This window comes from Brachyhypopomus gauderio, unplaced genomic scaffold (genome assembly GCF_052324685.1).
Source record: "Brachyhypopomus gauderio isolate BG-103 unplaced genomic scaffold, BGAUD_0.2 sc119, whole genome shotgun sequence".
Classification (NCBI taxonomy): domain Eukaryota; kingdom Metazoa; phylum Chordata; class Actinopteri; order Gymnotiformes; family Hypopomidae; genus Brachyhypopomus; species Brachyhypopomus gauderio.
Genome location: NW_027506940.1, coordinates 181,133 through 194,905, shown reverse-complemented (window position 1 = coordinate 194,905; position 13,773 = coordinate 181,133). Strand labels below are relative to the sequence as shown.

Sequence of the window (13,773 nt, the reverse complement as noted above, 5' to 3'; positions counted from 1 at the left end):
CTCGGTTGATTTGTAGACGTTTGTGTTATAAAGGGATCGAATGATGTCAACATTTGGTGTTTGGATGTGAATGTTTTGTCTTAAAGCAGAGTAGACCTACTGCTTAGCCATTGTTGACATGATGACTTCCATGCTCTGATTGTATGAGGAAACGCCCACGAGAGATGTGCCCATTCAGACAAGCAAGGTTTCTGTAGTGTAGTGGTCATCACGTTCGCCTCACACGCGAAAGGTCCCTGGTTCGATACCAGGCAGAAACATGCTTCTTGATAGAATGACAAACACACCACTGCTGTTTAGTCGTTTGTTGCCAGTGTAAAGGCTATCGGGGAGCTCTTCCCTTTAGAACCTCAAAGTGAGCTGTCAGTCTCATGTGATCGATACAGGAATGTTTTAAATCGCCATGTATCTTGATAGCAGTACTAATGCAGCCGGTTCTATCAAAATGAAACTCAGTGGAAACTTACCTACTGCTTTGTCATGTTGTCTCCCAACGTAGAAAACTCATGCTACTCGGTTGATTTGTAGACGTTTGTGTTATAAAGGGATCGAATGATGTCAACATTTGGTGTTTGGATGTGAATGATTTGTCTTAAAGCAGAGTAGACCTACTGCTTAGGCATTGTTGACATGATGACTTCCATGCTCTGATAGAATGAGGAAACGCCCACGAGAGATGTGCCCATTGAGACAAGCAAGGTTTCTGTAGTGTAGTGGTCATCACGTTCGCCTCACACGCGAAAGGTCCCTGGTTCGATACCAGGCAGAAACATGCTTCTTGATAGAATGACATACACCACTGCTGTTTCGTGATTTGTTGCCAGTGTAAAGGCTATCGGGGAGCGCTTGCCTTTAGATCCTCAAAGTGAGCTGTCAGTCTCATGTGATTGATACAGGAATGTTATAAATCGCCATGTACCTTGATAGCAGTACTAATGTAGCCAGTTCAATCAAAATGAAACTCAGTGGAAACGTACCTAGTGCTTTGTCATGTTGTCTCCCAACATAGAAAACTCATGCTACTCGGTTGATTTGTAGACGTTTGTGTTATAAAGGTATCGAATGATGTCAACATTTGGTGTTTGGATGTGAATGTTTTGTCTTAAAGCAGAGTAGACCTACTGCTTAGCCATTGTTGACATGATGACTTCCATGCTCTGATTGTATGAGGAAACACCCACGAGAGATGTGCCCATTCAGACAAGCAAGGTTTCTGTAGTGTAGTGGTCATCACGTTCGCCTCACACGCGAAAGGTCCCTGGTTTGATACCAGGCAGAAACATGCTTCTTGATAGAATGACAAACACACCACTGCTGTTTAGTGGTTTGTTGCCAGTGTAAAGGCTATCAGGGAGCTCTTCCCTTTAGAACCTCAAAGTGAGCTGTCAGTCTCATGTGATCGATACAGGAATGTTCTAAATCGCCATCTACCTTGATAGCAGTACTAATGCAGCCAGTTCAATCAAAATGAAACTCAGTGGAAACTTACCTAGTGCTTTGTCATGTTGTCTCCCAACATAGAAAACTCATGCTACTCGGTTGATTTGTAGACGTTTGTGTTATAAAGGTATCGAATGATGTCAACATTTGGTGTTTGGATGTGAATGTTTTGTCTTAAAGCAGAGTAGACCTACTGCTTAGCCATTGTTGACATGATGACTTCCATGCTCTGATAGAATGAGGAAACGCCCACGAGAGATGTGCCCATTGAGACAAGCAAGGTTTCTGTAGTGTAGTGGTCATCACGTTTGCCTCACACGCGAAAGGTCCCTGGTTCGATACCAGGCAGAAACATGCTTCTTGATAGAATGACAAACACACCACTGCTGTTTAGTCGTTTGTTGCCAGTGTAAAGGCTATCGGGGAGCTCTTCCCTTTAGAACCTCAAAGTGAGCTGTCAGTCTCATGTGATCGATACAGGAATGTTTTAAATCGCCATGTACCTTGATAGCAGTACTAATGCAGCCGGTTCTATCAAAATGAAACTCAGTGGAAACGTACCTAGTGCTTTGTCATGTTGTCTCCCAACGTAGAAAACTCATGCTACTCGGTTGATTTGTAGACGTTTGTGTTATAAAGGTATCGAATGATGTCAACATTTGGTGTTTGGATGTGAATGTTTTGTCTTAAAGCAGAGTAGACCTACTGCTTAGCCATTGTTGACATGATGACTTCCATGCTCTGATTGTATGAGGAAACGCCCACGAGAGATGTGCCCATTGAGACAAGCAAGGTTTCTGTAGTGTAGTGGTCATCACGTTCGCCTCACACGCGAAAGGTCCCTGGTTCGATACCAGGCAGAAACATGCTTCTTGATAGAATGACAAACACCACTGCTGTTTAGTGATTTGTTGCCAGTGTAAAGGCTATCGGGGAGCTCTTCCCTTTAGAACCTCAAAGTGAGCTGTCAGTCTCATGTGATCGATACAGGAATGTTCTAAATCGCCATGTACCTTGATAGCAGTACTAATGTAGCCAGTTCAATCAAAATGAAACTCAGTGGAAACGTACCTAGTGCTTTGTCATGTTGTCTCCCAACATAGAAAACTCATGCTACTCGGTTGATTTGTAGACGTTTGTGTTATAAAGGTATCGAATGATGTCAACATTTGGTGTTTGGATGTGAATGTTTTGTCTTAAAGCAGAGTAGACCTACTGCTTAGCCATTGTTGACATGATGACTTCCATGCTCTGATTGTATGAGGAAACGCCCACGAGAGATGTGCCCATTCAGACAAGCAAGGTTTCTGTAGTGTAGTGGTCATCACGTTCGCCTCACACGCGAAAGGTCCCTGGTTCGATACCAGGCAGAAACATGCTTCTTGATAGAATGACAAACACACCACTGCTTTTTAGTCGTTTGTTGCCAGTGTAAAGGCTATCGGGGAGCTCTTCCCTTTAGAACCTCAAAGTGAGCTGTCAGTCTCATGTGATCGATACAGGAATGTTTTAAATCGCCATGTACCTTGATAGCAGTACTAATGCAGCCGGTTCTATCAAAATGAAACTCAGTGGAAACGTACCTAGTGCTTTGTCATGTTGTCTCCCAACGTAGAAAACTCATGCTACTCGGTTGATTTGTAGACGTTTGTGTTATAAAGGTATCGAATGATGTCAACATTTGGTGTTTGGATGTGAATGTTTTGTCTTAAAGCAGAGTAGACCTACTGCTTAGGCATTGTTGACATGATGACTTCCATGCTCTGATTGTATGAGGAAACGCCCACGAGAGATGTGCCCATTGAGACAAGCAAGGTTTCTGTAGTGTAGTGGTCATCACGTTCGCCTCACACGCGAAAGGTCCCTGGTTCGATACCAGGCAGAAACATGCTTCTTGATAGAATGACAAACACCACTGCTGTTTAGTGATTTGTTGCCAGTGTAAAGGCTATCGGGGAGCTCTTCCCTTTAGAACCTCAAAGTGAGCTGTCAGTCTCATGTGATCGATACAGGAATGTTCTAAATCGCCATGTACCTTGATAGCAGTACTAATGTAGCCAGTTCAATCAAAATGAAACTCAGTGGAAACGTACCTAGTGCTTTGTCATGTTGTCTCCCAACGTAGAAAACTCATGCTACTTGGTTGATTTGTAGACGTTTGTGTTATAAAGGGATCGAATGATGTCAACATTTGGTGTTTGGATGTGAATGTTTTGTCTTAAAGCAGAATAGACCTACTGCTTAGCCATTGTTGACATGATGACTTCCATGCTCTGATTGTATGAGGAAACGCCCAAAAGAGATGTGCCCATTCAGACAAGCAAGGTTTCTGTAGTGTAGTGGTCATCACGTTCGCCTCACACGCGAAAGGGCCCTGGTTCGATACCAGGCAGAAACATGCTTCTTGATAGAATGACAAACACACCACTGCTGTTTAGTCGTTTGTTGCCAGTGTAAAGGCTATCGGGGAGCTCTTCCCTTTAGAACCTCAAAGTGAGCTGTCAGTCTCATGTGATCGATACAGGAATGTTCTAAATCGCCATGTACCTTGATAGCAGTACTAATGCAGCTGGTTCAATCAAAATGAAACTCAGTGGAAACTTACCTAGTGCTTTGTCATGTTGTCTCCCAACATAGAAAACTCATGCTACTCGGTTGATTTGTAGACGTTTGTGTTATAAAGGTATCGAATGATGTCAACATTTGGTGTTTGGATGTGAATGTTTTGTCTTAAAGCAGAGTAGACCTACTGCTTAGCCATTGTTGACATGATGACTTCCATGCTCTGATTGTATGAGGAAACGCCCACGAGAGATGTGCCCATTCAGACAAGCAAGGTTTCTGTAGTGTAGTGGTCATCACGTTCGCCTCACACGCGAAAGGTCCCTGGTTCGATACCAGGCAGAAACATGCTTCTTGATAGAATGACAAACACACCACTGCTTTTTAGTCGTTTGTTGCCAGTGTAAAGGCTATCGGGGAGCTCTTCCCTTTAGAACCTCAAAGTGAGCTGTCAGTCTCATGTGATCGATACAGGAATGTTTTAAATCGCCATGTACCTTGATAGCAGTACTAATGCAGCCGGTTCTATCAAAATGAAACTCAGTGGAAACGTACCTAGTGCTTTGTCATGTTGTCTCCCAACGTAGAAAACTCATGCTACTCGGTTGATTTGTAGACGTTTGTGTTATAAAAGTATCGAATGATGTCAACATTTGGTGTTTGGATGTGAATGTTTTGTCTTAAAGCAGAGTAGACCTACTGCTTAGCCATTGTTGACATGATGACTTCCATGCTCTGATTGTATGAGGAAACGCCCACGAGAGATGTGCCCATTGAGACAAGCAAGGTTTCTGTAGTGTAGTGGTCATCACGTTCGCCTCACACGCGAAAGGTCCCTGGTTCGATACCAGGCAGAAACATGCTTCTTGATAGAATGACAAACACCACTGCTGTTTAGTGATTTGTTGCCAGTGTAAAGGCTATCGGGGAGCTCTTCCCTTTAGAACCTCAAAGTGAGCTGTCAGTCTCATGTGATCGATACAGGAATGTTCTAAATCGCCATGTACCTTGATAGCAGTACTAATGTAGCCAGTTCAATCAAAATGAAACTCAGTGGAAACGTACCTAGTGCTTTGTCATGTTGTCTCCCAACATAGAAAACTCATGCTACTCGGTTGATTTGTAGACGTTTGTGTTATAAAGGGATTGAATGATGTCAACATTTGGTGTTTGGATGTGAATGTTGTGTCTTAAAGCAGAGTAGACCTACTGCTTAGCCATTGTTGACATGATGACTTCCATGCTCTGATTGTATGAGGAAACGCCCACGAGAGATGTGCCCATTCAGACAAGCAAGGTTTCTGTAGTGTAGTGGTCATCACATTCGCCTCACACGCGAGAGGTCCCTGGTTCGATACCAGGCAGAAACATGCTTCTTGATAGAATGACAAACACCACTGCTGTTTAGTGGTTTTTTGCCAGTGTAAAGGCTATCAGGGAGCTCTTCCCTTTAGATCCTCAAAGTGAGCTGTCAGTCTCATGTGATCGATACAGGAATGTTCTAAATCGCCATGTACCTTGATAGCAGTACTAATGCAGCCGGTTCAATCAAAATGAAACTCAGTGGAAACTTACCTAGTGCTTTGTCATGTTGTCTCCCAACATAGAAAACTCATGCTACTCGGTTGATTTGTAGACGTTTGTGTTATAAAGGTATCGAATGATGTCAACATTTGGTGTTTGGATGTGAATGTTTTGTCTTAAAGCAGAGTAGACCTACTGCTTAGCCATTGTTGACATGATGACTTCCATGCTCTGATAGAATGAGGAAACGCCCACGAGAGATGTGCCCATTGAGACAAGCAAGGTTTCTGTAGTGTAGTGGTCATCACGTTTGCCTCACACGCGAAAGGTCCCTGGTTCGATACCAGGCAGAAACATGCTTCTTGATAGAATGACAAACACACCACTGCTGTTTAGTCGTTTGTTGCCAGTGTAAAGGCTATCGGGGAGCTCTTCCCTTTAGAACCTCAAAGTGAGCTGTCAGTCTCATGTGATCGATACAGGAATGTTTTAAATCGCCATGTACCTTGATAGCAGTACTAATGCAGCCGGTTCTATCAAAATGAAACTCAGTGGAAACGTACCTAGTGCTTTGTCATGTTGTCTCCCAACGTAGAAAACTCATGCTACTCGGTTGATTTGTAGACGTTTGTGTTATAAAGGTATCGAATGATGTCAACATTTGGTGTTTGGATGTGAATGTTTTGTCTTAAAGCAGAGTAGACCTACTGCTTAGCCATTGTTGACATGATGACTTCCATGCTCTGATTGTATGAGGAAACGCCCACGAGAGATGTGCCCATTGAGACAAGCAAGGTTTCTGTAGTGTAGTGGTCATCACGTTCGCCTCACACGCGAAAGGTCCCTGGTTCGATACCAGGCAGAAACATGCTTCTTGATAGAATGACAAACACCACTGCTGTTTAGTGATTTGTTGCCAGTGTAAAGGCTATCGGGGAGCTCTTCCCTTTAGAACCTCAAAGTGAGCTGTCAGTCTCATGTGATCGATACAGGAATGTTCTAAATCGCCATGTACCTTGATAGCAGTACTAATGTAGCCAGTTCAATCAAAATGAAACTCAGTGGAAACGTACCTAGTGCTTTGTCATGTTGTCTCCCAACATAGAAAACTCATGCTACTCGGTTGATTTGTAGACGTTTGTGTTATAAAGGGATTGAATGATGTCAACATTTGGTGTTTGGATGTGAATGTTGTGTCTTAAAGCAGAGTAGACCTACTGCTTAGCCATTGTTGACATGATGACTTCCATGCTCTGATTGTATGAGGAAACGCCCACGAGAGATGTGCCCATTGAGACAAGCAAGGTTTCTGTAGTGTAGTGGTCATCACATTCGCCTCACACGCGAAAGGTCCCTGGTTCGATACCAGGCAGAAACATGCTTCTTGATAGAATGACAAACACCACTGCTGTTTAGTGGTTTTTTGCCAGTGTAAAGGCTATCAGGGAGCTCTTCCCTTTAGATCCTCAAAGTGAGCTGTCAGTCTCATGTGATCGATACAGGAATGTTCTAAATCGCCATGTACCTTGATAGCAGTACTAATGCAGCCGGTTCAATCAAAATGAAACTCAGTGGAAACTTACCTAGTGCTTTGTCATGTTGTCTCCCAACATAGAAAACTCATGCTACTCGGTTGATTTGTAGACGTTTGTGTTATAAAGGTATCGAATGATGTCAACATTTGGTGTTTGGATGTGAATGTTTTGTCTTAAAGCAGAGTAGACCTACTGCTTAGCCATTGTTGACATGATGACTTCCATGCTCTGATAGAATGAGGAAACGCCCACGAGAGATGTGCCCATTGAGACAAGCAAGGTTTCTGTAGTGTAGTGGTCATCACGTTTGCCTCACACGCGAAAGGTCCCTGGTTCGATACCAGGCAGAAACATGCTTCTTGATAGAATGACAAACACACCACTGCTGTTTAGTCGTTTGTTGCCAGTGTAAAGGCTATCGGGGAGCTCTTCCCTTTAGAACCTCAAAGTGAGCTGTCAGTCTCATGTGATCGATACAGGAATGTTTTAAATCGCCATGTACCTTGATAGCAGTACTAATGCAGCCGGTTCTATCAAAATGAAACTCAGTGGAAACGTACCTAGTGCTTTGTCATGTTGTCTCCCAACGTAGAAAACTCATGCTACTCGGTTGATTTGTAGACGTTTGTGTTATAAAGGTATCGAATGATGTCAACATTTGGTGTTTGGATGTGAATGTTTTGTCTTAAAGCAGAGTAGACCTACTGCTTAGCCATTGTTGACATGATGACTTCCATGCTCTGATTGTATGAGGAAACGCCCACGAGAGATGTGCCCATTGAGACAAGCAAGGTTTCTGTAGTGTAGTGGTCATCACGTTCGCCTCACACGCGAAAGGTCCCTGGTTCGATACCAGGCAGAAACATGCTTCTTGATAGAATGACAAACACCACTGCTGTTTAGTGGTTTTTTGCCAGTGTAAAGGCTATCAGGGAGCTCTTCCCTTTAGATCCTCAAAGTGAGCTGTCAGTCTCATGTGATCGATACAGGAATGTTCTAAATCGCCATGTACCTTGATAGCAGTACTAATGCAGCCGGTTCAATCAAAATGAAACTCAGTGGAAACTTACCTAGTGCTTTGTCATGTTGTCTCCCAACATAGAAAACTCATGCTACTCGGTTGATTTGTAGACGTTTGTGTTATAAAGGTATCGAATGATGTCAACATTTGGTGTTTGGATGTGAATGTTTTGTCTTAAAGCAGAGTAGACCTACTGCTTAGCCATTGTTGACATGATGACTTCCATGCTCTGATAGAATGAGGAAACGCCCACGAGAGATGTGCCCATTGAGACAAGCAAGGTTTCTGTAGTGTAGTGGTCATCACGTTTGCCTCACACGCGAAAGGTCCCTGGTTCGATACCAGGCAGAAACATGCTTCTTGATAGAATGACAAACACACCACTGCTGTTTAGTCGTTTGTTGCCAGTGTAAAGGCTATCGGGGAGCTCTTCCCTTTAGAACCTCAAAGTGAGCTGTCAGTCTCATGTGATCGATACAGGAATGTTTTAAATCGCCATGTACCTTGATAGCAGTACTAATGCAGCCGGTTCTATCAAAATGAAACTCAGTGGAAACGTACCTAGTGCTTTGTCATGTTGTCTCCCAACGTAGAAAACTCATGCTACTCGGTTGATTTGTAGACGTTTGTGTTATAAAGGTATCGAATGATGTCAACATTTGGTGTTTGGATGTGAATGTTTTGTCTTAAAGCAGAGTAGACCTACTGCTTAGCCATTGTTGACATGATGACTTCCATGCTCTGATTGTATGAGGAAACGCCCACGAGAGATGTGCCCATTGAGACAAGCAAGGTTTCTGTAGTGTAGTGGTCATCACGTTCGCCTCACACGCGAAAGGTCCCTGGTTCGATACCAGGCAGAAACATGCTTCTTGATAGAATGACAAACACCACTGCTGTTTAGTGATTTGTTGCCAGTGTAAAGGCTATCGGGGAGCTCTTCCCTTTAGAACCTCAAAGTGAGCTGTCAGTCTCATGTGATCGATACAGGAATGTTCTAAATCGCCATGTACCTTGATAGCAGTACTAATGTAGCCAGTTCAATCAAAATGAAACTCAGTGGAAACGTACCTAGTGCTTTGTCATGTTGTCTCCCAACATAGAAAACTCATGCTACTCGGTTGATTTGTAGACGTTTGTGTTATAAAGGTATCGAATGATGTCAACATTTGGTGTTTGGATGTGAATGTTTTGTCTTAAAGCAGAGTAGACCTACTGCTTAGCCATTGTTGACATGATGACTTCCATGCTCTGATTGTATGAGGAAACGCCCACGAGAGATGTGCCCATTCAGACAAGCAAGGTTTCTGTAGTGTAGTGGTCATCACGTTCGCCTCACACGCGAAAGGTCCCTGGTTCGATACCAGGCAGAAACATGCTTCTTGATAGAATGACAAACACCACTGCTGTTTAGTGATTTGTTGCCAGTGTAAAGGCTATCGGGGAGCGCTTGCCTTTAGATCCTCAAAGTGAGCTGTCAGTCTCATGTGATCGATACAGGAATGTTCTAAATCGCCATGTACCTTGATAGCAGTACTAATGTAGCCAGTTCAATCAAAATGAAACTCAGTGGAAACTTACCTAGTGCTTTGTCATGTTGTCTCCCAACATAGAAAACTCATGCTACTCGGTTGATTTGTAGACGTTTGTGTTATAAAGGTATCGAATGATGTCAACATTTGGTGTTTGGATGTGAATGTTTTGTCTTAAAGCAGAGTAGACCTACTGCTTAGCGATTGTTGACATGATGACTTCCATGCTCTGATTGTATGAGGAAACGCCCACGAGAGATGTGGCCATTGAGACAAGCAAGGTTTCTGTAGTGTAGTGGTCATCACGTTCGCCTTACACGCGAAAGGTCCCTGGTTCGATACCAGGCAGAAACATGCTTCTTGATAGAATGACAAACACACCACTGCTGTTTAGTCGTTTGTTGCCAGTGTAAAGGCTATCGGGGAGCTCTTCCCTTTAGAACCTCAAAGTGAGCTGTCAGTCTCATGTGATCGATACAGGAATGTTTTAAATCGCCATGTACCTTGATAGCAGTACTAATGTAGCCAGTTCAATCAAAATGAAACTCAGTGGAAACGTACCTAGTGCTTTGTCATGTTGTCTCCCAACATAGAAAACTCATGCTACTCGGTTGATTTGTAGACGTTTGTGTTATAAAGGTATCGAATGATGTCAACATTTGGTGTTTGGATGTGAATGTTTTGTCTTAAAGCAGAGTAGACCTACTGCTTAGCCATTGTTGACATGATGACTTCCATGCTCTGATTGTATGAGGAAACGCCCACGAGAGATGTGCCCATTCAGACAAGCAAGGTTTCTGTAGTGTAGTGGTCATCACGTTCGCCTCACACGCGAAAGGTCCCTGGTTCGATACCAGGCAGAAACATGCTTCTTGATAGAATGACAAACACCACTGCTGTTTAGTGATTTGTTGCCAGTGTAAAGGCTATCGGGGAGCGCTTGCCTTTAGATCCTCAAAGTGAGCTGTCAGTCTCATGTGATCGATACAGGAATGTTCTAAATCGCCATGTACCTTCATAGCAGTACTAATGCAGCCGGTTCAATCAAAATGAAACTCAGTGGAAACTTACCTAGTGCTTTGTCATGTTGTCTCCCAACATAGAAAACTCATGCTACTCGGTTGATTTGTAGACGTTTGTGTTATAAAGGTATCGAATGATGTCAACATTTGGTGTTTGGATGTGAATGTTTTGTCTTAAAGCAGAGTAGACCTACTGCTTAGCCATTGTTGACATGATGACTTCCATGCTCTGATTGTATGAGGAAACGCCCACGAGAGATGTGCCCATTGAGACAAGCAAGGTTTCTGTAGTGTAGTGGTCATCACGTTCGCCTTACACGCGAAAGGTCCCTGGTTCGATACCAGGCAGAAACATGCTTCTTGATAGAATGACAAACACCACTGCTGTTTAGTGATTTGTTGCCAGTGTAAAGGCTATCGGGGAGCGCTTGCCTTTAGATCCTCAAAGTGAGCTGTCAGTCTCATGTGATCGATACAGGAATGTTCTAAATCGCCATGTACCTTGATAGCAGTACTAATGCAGCCGGTTCAATCAAAATGAAACTCAGTGGAAACTTACCTAGTGCTTTGTCATGTTGTCTCCCAACATAGAAAATTCATGCTACTCGGTTGATTTGTAGACGTTTGTGTTATAAAGGTATCGAATGATGTCAACATTTGGTGTTTGGATGTGAATGTTTTGTCTTAAAGCAGAGTAGACCTACTGCTTAGCCATTGTTGACATGATGACTTCCATGCTCTGATAGAATGAGGAAACGCCCACGAGAGATGTGCCCATTGAGACAAGCAAGGTTTCTGTAGTGTAGTGGTCATCACCACGCAAAAGGTCCCTGGTTCGATACCAGGCAGAAACATGCTTCTTGATAGAATGACAAACACCACTGCTGTTTCGTGATTTGTTGCCAGTGTAAAGGCTATCGGGGAGCGCTTGCCTTTAGATCCTCAAAGTGAGCTGTCAGTCTCATGTGATCGATACAGGAATGTTCTAAATCGCCATGTACCTTGATAGCAGTACTAATGTAGCCAGTTCAATCAAAATGTAACTCAGTGGAAACGTACCTAGTGCTTTCTCATGTTGTCTCCCAACATAGAAAACTCATGCTACTCGGTTGATTTGTAGACGTTTGTGTTATAAAGGTATCGAATGATGTCAACATTTGGTGTTTGGATGTGAATGTTTTGTCTTAAAGCAGAGTAGACCTACTGCTTAGCCATTGTTGACATGATGACTTCCATGCTCTGATTGTATGAGGAAATGCCCACGAGAGATGTGCCCATTCAGACAAGCAAGGTTTCTGTAGTGTAGTGGTCATCACGTTCGCCTCACACGCGAAAGGTCCCTGGTTCGATACCAGGCAGAAACATGCTTCTTGATAGAATGACAAACACCACTGCTGTTTAGTGATTTGTTGCCAGTGTAAAGGCTATCGGGGAGCGCTTGCCTTTAGATCCTCAAAGTGAGCTGTCAGTCTCATGTGATCGATACAGGAATGTTCTAAATCGCCATGTACCTTGATAGCAGTACTAATGTAGCCAGTTCAATCAAAATGAAACTCAGTGGAAACGTACCTAGTGCTTTGTCATGTTGTCTCCCAACGTAGAAAACTCATGCTACTCGGTTGATTTGTAGACGTTTGTGTTATAAAGGTATCGAATGATGTCAACATTTGGTGTTTGGATGTGAATGTTTTGTCTTAAATCAGAGTAGACCTACTGCTTAGCCATTGTTGACATGATGACTTCCATGCTCTGATTGTATGAGGAAACGCCCACGAGAGATGTGCCCATTGAGACAAGCAAGGTTTCTGTAGTGTAGTGGTCATCACGTTCGCCTCACACGCGAAAGGTCCCTGGTTCGATACCAGGCAGAAACATGCTTCTTGATAGAATGACAAACACCACTGCTGTTTCGTGATTTGTTGCCAGTGTAAAGGCTATCGGGGAGCGCTTGCCTTTAGATCCTCAAAGTGAGCTGTCAGTCTCATGTGATCGATACAGGAATGTTCTAAATCGCCATGTACCTTGATAGCAGTACTAATGTAGCCAGTTCAATCAAAATGAAACTCAGTGGAAACGTACCTAGTGCTTTGTCATGTTGTCTCCCAACATAGAAAACTCATGCTACTCGGTTGATTTGTAGACGTTTGTGTTATAAAGGTATCGAATGATGTCAACATTTGGTGTTTGGATGTGAATGTTTTGTCTTAAAGCAGAGTAGACCTACTGCTTAGCCATTGTTGACATGATGACTTCCATGCTCTGATTGTATGAGGAAACGCCCACGAGAGATGTGCCCATTCAGACAAGCAAGGTTTCTGTAGTGTAGTGGTCATCACGTTCGCCTCACACGCGAAAGGTCCCTGGTTCGATACCAGGCAGAAACATGCTTCTTGATAGAATGACAAACACCACTGCTGTTTCGTGATTTGTTGCCAGTGTAAAGGCTATCGGGGAGCGCTTGCCTTTAGATCCTCAAAGTGAGCTGTCAGTCTCATGTGATCGATACAGGAATGTTCTAAATCGCCATGTACCTTGATAGCAGTACTAATGTAGCCAGTTCAATCAAAATGAAACTCAGTGGAAACGTACCTAGTGCTTTGTCATGTTGTCTCCCAACATAGAAAACTCATGCTACTCGGTTGATTTGTAGACGTTTGTGTTATAAAGGTATCGAATGATGTCAACATTTGGTGTTTGGATGTGAATGTTTTGTCTTAAAGCAGAGTAGACCTACTGCTTAGCCATTGTTGACATGATGACTTCCATGCTCTGATTGTATGAGGAAACACCCACGAGAGATGTGCCCATTGAGACAAGCAAGGTTTCTGTAGTGTAGTGGTCATCACGTTCGCCTCACACGCGAAAGGTCCCTGGTTCGATACCAGGCAGAAACATGCTTCTTGATAGAATGACAAACACCACTGCTGTTTAGTGATTTGTTGCCAGTGTAAAGGCTATCGGGGAGCGCTTGCCTTTAGATCCTCAAAGTGAGCTGTCAGTCTCATGTGATCGATACAGGAATGTTCTAAATCGCCATGTACCTTGATAGCAGTACTAATGTAGCCAGTTCAATCAAAATGAAACTCAGTGGAAACGTACCTAGTGCTTTGTCATGTTGTCTCCCAACATAGAAAACT

General features: G+C 43.3%; 26 non-coding genes across 26 annotated transcripts; all 26 read left to right on the top strand.

Moving 5' to 3' along the window:
• The first annotated feature begins 187 nt into the window (after nt 1-187).
• trnav-cac (transfer RNA valine (anticodon CAC)) lies at nt 188-260 on the top strand. Its single transcript has one exon. It is a non-coding gene; the product is annotated as a tRNA-Val (tRNA).
• Nucleotides 261-699: 439 nt separating this feature from the next.
• Nucleotides 700-772, top strand: trnav-cac (transfer RNA valine (anticodon CAC)). The gene has a single exon. It is a non-coding gene; the product is annotated as a tRNA-Val (tRNA).
• Nucleotides 773-1,209: 437 nt separating this feature from the next.
• Nucleotides 1,210-1,282, top strand: trnav-cac (transfer RNA valine (anticodon CAC)). The gene has a single exon. It is a non-coding gene; the product is annotated as a tRNA-Val (tRNA).
• A 439-nt stretch (nt 1,283-1,721) lies between these two features.
• Nucleotides 1,722-1,794, top strand: trnav-cac (transfer RNA valine (anticodon CAC)). Its single transcript has one exon. It is a non-coding gene; the product is annotated as a tRNA-Val (tRNA).
• Nucleotides 1,795-2,233: 439 nt separating this feature from the next.
• trnav-cac (transfer RNA valine (anticodon CAC)) lies at nt 2,234-2,306 on the top strand. Its single transcript has one exon. It is a non-coding gene; the product is annotated as a tRNA-Val (tRNA).
• A 437-nt stretch (nt 2,307-2,743) lies between these two features.
• On the top strand, nt 2,744-2,816 carry trnav-cac (transfer RNA valine (anticodon CAC)). The gene has a single exon. It is a non-coding gene; the product is annotated as a tRNA-Val (tRNA).
• Nucleotides 2,817-3,255: 439 nt separating this feature from the next.
• Nucleotides 3,256-3,328, top strand: trnav-cac (transfer RNA valine (anticodon CAC)). The gene has a single exon. It is a non-coding gene; the product is annotated as a tRNA-Val (tRNA).
• Nucleotides 3,329-3,765: 437 nt separating this feature from the next.
• Nucleotides 3,766-3,838, top strand: trnav-cac (transfer RNA valine (anticodon CAC)). Its single transcript has one exon. It is a non-coding gene; the product is annotated as a tRNA-Val (tRNA).
• Nucleotides 3,839-4,277: 439 nt separating this feature from the next.
• trnav-cac (transfer RNA valine (anticodon CAC)) lies at nt 4,278-4,350 on the top strand. The gene has a single exon. It is a non-coding gene; the product is annotated as a tRNA-Val (tRNA).
• A 439-nt stretch (nt 4,351-4,789) lies between these two features.
• trnav-cac (transfer RNA valine (anticodon CAC)) lies at nt 4,790-4,862 on the top strand. Its single transcript has one exon. It is a non-coding gene; the product is annotated as a tRNA-Val (tRNA).
• A 437-nt stretch (nt 4,863-5,299) lies between these two features.
• trnav-cac (transfer RNA valine (anticodon CAC)) lies at nt 5,300-5,372 on the top strand. The gene has a single exon. It is a non-coding gene; the product is annotated as a tRNA-Val (tRNA).
• Nucleotides 5,373-5,809: 437 nt separating this feature from the next.
• trnav-cac (transfer RNA valine (anticodon CAC)) lies at nt 5,810-5,882 on the top strand. The gene has a single exon. It is a non-coding gene; the product is annotated as a tRNA-Val (tRNA).
• A 439-nt stretch (nt 5,883-6,321) lies between these two features.
• On the top strand, nt 6,322-6,394 carry trnav-cac (transfer RNA valine (anticodon CAC)). Its single transcript has one exon. It is a non-coding gene; the product is annotated as a tRNA-Val (tRNA).
• A 437-nt stretch (nt 6,395-6,831) lies between these two features.
• trnav-cac (transfer RNA valine (anticodon CAC)) lies at nt 6,832-6,904 on the top strand. The gene has a single exon. It is a non-coding gene; the product is annotated as a tRNA-Val (tRNA).
• Nucleotides 6,905-7,341: 437 nt separating this feature from the next.
• Nucleotides 7,342-7,414, top strand: trnav-cac (transfer RNA valine (anticodon CAC)). Its single transcript has one exon. It is a non-coding gene; the product is annotated as a tRNA-Val (tRNA).
• Nucleotides 7,415-7,853: 439 nt separating this feature from the next.
• On the top strand, nt 7,854-7,926 carry trnav-cac (transfer RNA valine (anticodon CAC)). Its single transcript has one exon. It is a non-coding gene; the product is annotated as a tRNA-Val (tRNA).
• Nucleotides 7,927-8,363: 437 nt separating this feature from the next.
• trnav-cac (transfer RNA valine (anticodon CAC)) lies at nt 8,364-8,436 on the top strand. The gene has a single exon. It is a non-coding gene; the product is annotated as a tRNA-Val (tRNA).
• Nucleotides 8,437-8,875: 439 nt separating this feature from the next.
• trnav-cac (transfer RNA valine (anticodon CAC)) lies at nt 8,876-8,948 on the top strand. Its single transcript has one exon. It is a non-coding gene; the product is annotated as a tRNA-Val (tRNA).
• A 437-nt stretch (nt 8,949-9,385) lies between these two features.
• trnav-cac (transfer RNA valine (anticodon CAC)) lies at nt 9,386-9,458 on the top strand. Its single transcript has one exon. It is a non-coding gene; the product is annotated as a tRNA-Val (tRNA).
• A 437-nt stretch (nt 9,459-9,895) lies between these two features.
• trnav-uac (transfer RNA valine (anticodon UAC)) lies at nt 9,896-9,968 on the top strand. The gene has a single exon. It is a non-coding gene; the product is annotated as a tRNA-Val (tRNA).
• Nucleotides 9,969-10,407: 439 nt separating this feature from the next.
• trnav-cac (transfer RNA valine (anticodon CAC)) lies at nt 10,408-10,480 on the top strand. Its single transcript has one exon. It is a non-coding gene; the product is annotated as a tRNA-Val (tRNA).
• A 437-nt stretch (nt 10,481-10,917) lies between these two features.
• Nucleotides 10,918-10,990, top strand: trnav-uac (transfer RNA valine (anticodon UAC)). Its single transcript has one exon. It is a non-coding gene; the product is annotated as a tRNA-Val (tRNA).
• Nucleotides 10,991-11,927: 937 nt separating this feature from the next.
• trnav-cac (transfer RNA valine (anticodon CAC)) lies at nt 11,928-12,000 on the top strand. The gene has a single exon. It is a non-coding gene; the product is annotated as a tRNA-Val (tRNA).
• A 437-nt stretch (nt 12,001-12,437) lies between these two features.
• On the top strand, nt 12,438-12,510 carry trnav-cac (transfer RNA valine (anticodon CAC)). Its single transcript has one exon. It is a non-coding gene; the product is annotated as a tRNA-Val (tRNA).
• Nucleotides 12,511-12,947: 437 nt separating this feature from the next.
• Nucleotides 12,948-13,020, top strand: trnav-cac (transfer RNA valine (anticodon CAC)). The gene has a single exon. It is a non-coding gene; the product is annotated as a tRNA-Val (tRNA).
• A 437-nt stretch (nt 13,021-13,457) lies between these two features.
• On the top strand, nt 13,458-13,530 carry trnav-cac (transfer RNA valine (anticodon CAC)). The gene has a single exon. It is a non-coding gene; the product is annotated as a tRNA-Val (tRNA).
• Nucleotides 13,531-13,773: the final 243 nt, after the last annotated feature.